A 6028-nucleotide genomic window follows, 5' to 3' on the forward strand; every position below is an offset into this window, starting at 1 on the left:
ATCGTAGCCCGCTCCATCATGGACAAACGATTGACCACTAGATGCCTCACTAGACATTTAACACCTACAAGTGACGGGTAAAAATCCTAAGACTCTAGGTCTATACTGATGGAGGACAAATTAAAATAATAAAACATAAGGAAACGGATACTTACAGTCTGACTGTACAAGAATAGTGATGGGGAGGTTGTGGAGAACGGTAATATCAATTTGTTGAGGTGACAGATCAAGTAGAGTGGACGGTTGCGCTCTAATCAGCCAAATTTTTTCTAAAACATAAAAAATGAAAGGGATAAACAGCATATATATAGAGGGAACAGCGCGGAAGACGAAGGGACACCTATATCCAAGCAAACAATCAATCAAAATCTGCCACGTGTCCCTGTCGTATTAATGACTCTGTGGTAGCCTGTCAATCAAAACACGCTTCTCAAGAATAGAGGCAAACCGTCACTCCATGGGTCCACGTTAAATAGGTGACAGATCCATGGAGTGAGAGGGCAACTGAAGAGGATTAAAAGACGTAGATGACGGATCCGTTTGAGTAGACATGATGCTGTTAGATCGGTAGGTAGATAGTAGACGGATCCAAGATGCACGGACAAAAGATGGACAGATCCAGGGTCACGTGACATCCATCTAATTTAATTGATCTCCAAGAACTCCTAAATGGAAATAACTTGCGTCTCATGATTAACTCTAACTTGATGAGTCCTAATGCGGATAGAATCCTAACTAAGAAGGATTCCGTAATATACGCCCATTAATGAAAATCTTCCCTATAAGGAAACGCCTTGATGCGCGAGAAATGAAGGTCGACTCTACTATAAAAACCAATGAACCCTCAGAATACAAGGTACACATAATTCATCCCAGCTCTGGCACTCTAGAGTTGTGTAAAAGTTCTAATTTGACCTTTGAAGGGTATTTGGTCGGCACCACACCGGTGCTCTCTGTTAGGTCATCTCTTTTTGTGTTGTGCAGGAATTGTTTCAAGCTTGTGAGGACCATGTGACTAACTGGTGGTTTTTCATCATCATCAAGTTCATTGCAGAGGCTACATATAATTTTGTAACAACTTTGTTGTTATTAATTATCTAGCATGTAGTCACTTGTTACTGAAATGCAAAAATGGTTGTTGTTTTTGGTTTTCGGTATAAAAAGGGAGGACTTGAGGATAGGGATGAGAAGAGATTGGGTAACATTATAATTGTTTGATGATAATGGGGGGTGGAAGTTTGAAGTTGTGAGACAAGGTTTCTCTTCAAACTAGTTTGAAGTGAAATTCTTCAAACTCCTTCAATATCTTTTTATTAGATGTGAATTTTTGAAACTCTAACTATTAACTTTCATGTTCTTTATATACACACATAAAATTCTGTTCAAATAAGATATTATTTACTATTTAATCAATAAACTTATTTTTTATGTATAATTTTAGATTTAAAAAAAAAAAAAAACTTGAAATTGAAATATTTGATTGAGACATAACAATTGATCTTTAATTTTTTTTTAAATTTTGAGAAGTATTGATTATATAAAAGAACATTTAATCCACGGTTAAATTTTCAAAATTCATATCCAATAAATATATAGAATTTCTAGAACATTTCAATTAGTGGGGGATTTTATTTATTTATAATTTGTGTACGACATTTTTTTTTAAAGAATACCAGCAATTGTGTTTTTAAATTTATCAAAAATTTTAAATTTTAGTTAAGGAATAAGAGAGAATTCTGAAAATTTTTAATTTTTTTATAAAAATAAAAAATAAAAGATAAGGAATAGAAGTTAAGAGTAAAGCTTGAATTGAAATCAAGAAAAATAATTTTAAATTCAAATGGGAGAGCATGCACGTATGGTGGTGGGAAGTTTGTATTTGTGTAGAAGTTGTGAGAATTTTGAATTTTGAAGAGGTAAGCAAAATTTTAGAAAATGAGGCGAATTTTGTACCTTAATTTTTACAAAGAATTAATAAGAAAACAAGTGCTTCAGTTCTACCCTCTTTTATTTATTAGTTTTAAAATAATGTTAGGTATAAATTAAAGTTGGTTTAGAGAATTCAAAAGACAAGTAACTAACCCTCCAAATCCTGTTAATATATAGAGATTATACATGAACCAGAGAGGATCATGTTCCTCTAACAATTGTATCGTGACCAATATAAGTATGATATATGAGAGCCAAAAGAAAAGGATAACAAGCGAAACATAAACAAAACCTAAATACAAGGGAAAATTACACATTGCCACCTAAACTATACCTCATGTTACACTTTGCACCCTAAACTTTTTGAATGCACTTTTGTGCACCTAAACTATGACCCTTGTTACACTTTGCACCTTGATGTTAAGTTTTTTGCTAACTTGGATGGAAAAATATGACACCACATGATTTAGCCTACTAGAGGTATTCGATAGGGCGACCCTTTCGCCCCCTTCCTCTTCCTCCTTTGCACTGAAGGGTTACATGGACTTATCAACAAATTTGCAACTCAATGCGATATTAGGGTTACATGGACTTATCAACAAATCTGTAAGTCAATAGTCCTAAACTCATTCATCTCCTTTTTGCAGATAATAGTCTTTTGTTTTGCAAGGCAACAAATCAGGATTGTCAAATTTGGGTTTGTGAGAGTGACTCTACACCAATTTGTATCCTCTCAAATTTGTTATAGTGAAATTTGTTCGTCATTGCCTATAGATGTAGGCTATTGCCGAACCACGTAAATCTTGGTATTTTTTGTTTGTTTTCTTTTGGATTAATTTTCTTCGTTCCTATTGTTTGTTTGGAGATCTTTCTTAAGCCTAAAATATTTTCAATATCAATCTTGATAATTTAAGCTTCTACTATTTTACAACAAACTGGTATCAGAGCCAAGGTTCGCTACCTAGGCATTTGGATTTGTTCTCTTTATAGATTTTGGTGATTGGTTCGTGGATCTAATTATTAGGGAGAAAGATGTCAGGTGATTCCTCTACAAAATCTTCGACGGATTCTTCTGGAAAAGCTTTGGTAGAGTCTTCTACAAAACCTTTGGCAATTAGGACGATGGTTTCTAACGCCAAATTTGAAGTAGAGAAATTTGATGGAACGAATAACTTTGGCATGTAGCAATGCGAAGTTATGGATGTTGATGCGAACCTCAATCGACACGCTTTGAGACCCAACAAAAATATTGGAATATTTACCCAAGAAAGCTAAAATTCAGATTTATGATAGAAACCCTGACCCAACGTTTATAATCGAAACGCGAACCAAAGGTATAAGTTGACCTTGACCCAATGATTATAAAGAATCACGAACCGAAGGTATAAAGTTTGAATGCCACAAGGAAGAATTCTTGATAAGTTCACAGTTCTTGAAGAACCAAAAGAAGAGCAAAGTCTCACATTTTCTGATTTTTATTCAATAATCTATGAAAAACGTTACTGATGAGAATCAACAAGCATTCAAGGATCCATTGCATGTTCTAGTTGGGCCTATTACAAGAGCAAGATCAAAGAAGATCAAAAAAGCACTTAATGGGCTGATTCAAGAGATTTGGGCTGATTCTAATGCAGGACATTCCAAGCTTGGCCCAAAGGAAGATGAAAGCGTAATAAATTTAATTCAAGCTATTTAGGGCTGATCTAGCTTAATTGGGAGTGATTTATGGCGTGAATTAATGACTAATTGACTTTCCAGCTCTATATCAGTTAATGGAGATTTTTTCCTATTTTGGATCTGCTAATTTCAGACCAAATCAACTTTTATTTAGGGTTTTATTATTTAGTACGTTTTTTTAAATTTATTTCCTTGTTTTTAGGAGCATTTAATGCTTTTAGGTCAAATTAGATTCCTGATACGGTAAGGTATCAATTAGGAGTTATTTTAGAAGATATTTTCTTGTCTGTCAAGTTTTATGGAGCCCTTAAATAGGCCCTTAAGTCTGTAAACGTTTTTTAAAGATATTATGGAATAAAAATCAGAAAAGGTGAGGTTTTGCTCTTCTTTTGGTTCTTCAAGAACTGTGAACTTATCAAGGATTCTTCCTTGTGACGTTCAAACTTTATACCTTCGATTCGTGATTCTTTATAATCATTGGGTCAAGGTCAACTTATACCTTTGGTTCGCGTTTCGATTACAAACGTTGGGTCAGGGTTTCTATCATAAATCTGAATTTTAGCTTCCCTGGGCAAGTATTCCAATATTTTTGTTGGGTCTCAAAGCGTGTCGATTGAGGTTCGCATCATTTGGTATCATAGCACAGATTCTAAAATCAGTGTTCTATCCCTTTATCTTTTGTTTCCTATTATCATCTTATCTTCTTCGTTCTTATTTTTGTTTGACGTGCACTAGGTTAAAATCGTGCGCCCAGCACCCAAAAGGAAGAAAAAAAAAACTTGAAAAAAAAAAAGAGACGGTAATTATTGAGAACATTGTAGAAGGTTCAATTAAGGTCAAATATGCGAATGAGTCCACAACTCACAATCCTCAAGCCTCAGCTGATTTGTTGAAGATGACTATACAATATGTTGATTTTCTTGGAGTAGAAAATTTTAATTTTATTATCAACCCTTTGTTGATTAATGTTGCAAATAAATTGAAAGTAGATGAGAAGAAATTTTCTGCCACACTTTATGAAGGATTCAAATTTCACAACCGGATCAAGTCATTAAAGCATTCGAAGTATTTGTTTATTTGGAGCGGAAGATTTCAGATTTCAAAGATGAACTTGAGGACGAGTTTATTTCAAGTGAAGGGGTCTGATGTAGGAAACAATTTACTGTTTAATTATTGTAATTTATTATTTTTGGTATTTTTATGTAAAAACGTTATTTTAGATTTAGGTGATTTAATTCCTTGTTTTTAGGTGCATTTAATGCTTTTTAGGTCAAATTTGATTCCTGATATGGTAAGATATCAATTAGGAGTTATTTTAGAATATATTTTCTTATCAGTCAAGTTTTATAGAGCCCTTAAATAGGTCCTAAAGTCTGTAAACGTTTTTCAATATATTATTGAATAAAAATCAGAAAAGGTGAAGCTTTGCTCTTCTTTGGGTTTTTCAAGAACTGTGAACTTATCAGGGATTTCTTCCTTGTGACGTTCAAACTTTATACTTTTGGTTTGTGATTCTTTATAATCATTGGGTCAAGGTCAACTTATACCTTTGGTTCACGTTTCGATTATAAACGTTGGGTCAGGGTTTCTATCAAAAATCTGAATTTTAGCTTTTTTGGGCAAGTATTCCAATATTTTTATTGGGTCTCAAAGCGTATCGATTGAGGTTCACATAATTTGGTATTAAATATTCCAATATTTTTGTTGGGTCTCAAAGCGTGTCGATTAAGGATCGCATCATTTGGTATCAGAGCACAGGTTCTAAAATCAGTTTCCTATCCCTTTATCTTTTGTTTCCTGTTATTGTCCAATCTTGTTCCTTTTGTGTTCTTTATTCTTTGTTCTTATTTTTTTGACGTGCACCCAGCCAAAAAAAAAATGTGAAAAAAAAGACATCAAAAAAGAAATAGAAAACAGAAAAAAAAAATATTGTTTGTAGTTTCAATTCTCTCAGACCAGAATATCGTTTTCTCTTGTCCTCTTCCTTTGATTTAGTGTTTCTGTCATATTTTCTTGCCGTTGGTATTTGTTTAAACACTACAAGTTGAATTTCTTGATCAAGTTTATTAGTTTAGTAGAGAACTGAAAAGGCGAAGCTATGAGTGGAAAAATCCAAGAGAGTGTGAGACTAATATCGGGAAAAAGCCAATTTAAGAGTGAAACACAAGTAGGAGTGACATAATTTGAGTGCAAACACGTGAGGGAGTGTTGTGAGGAATTATTTCTAACAATTTTCTGTAGTTTCAAAATTATGTCTTTTAGGGGTTAAACATCAAATAGGGAAGGAGGGGAGGAGTCGTCCATCATTTTGCAGGCCATGCAACAAAAATTTGAACCATGAACGTGGTGTTTAATGAGATCGGGATTGGATGGATAGACAAGACACTGTTATTGCTACTTTGCGTGTGGAACGTCCTCAAAG

Source organism: Castanea sativa, chromosome 2, assembly GCF_040712315.1.
Source record: "Castanea sativa cultivar Marrone di Chiusa Pesio chromosome 2, ASM4071231v1".
Lineage (NCBI taxonomy): Eukaryota > Viridiplantae > Streptophyta > Magnoliopsida > Fagales > Fagaceae > Castanea > Castanea sativa.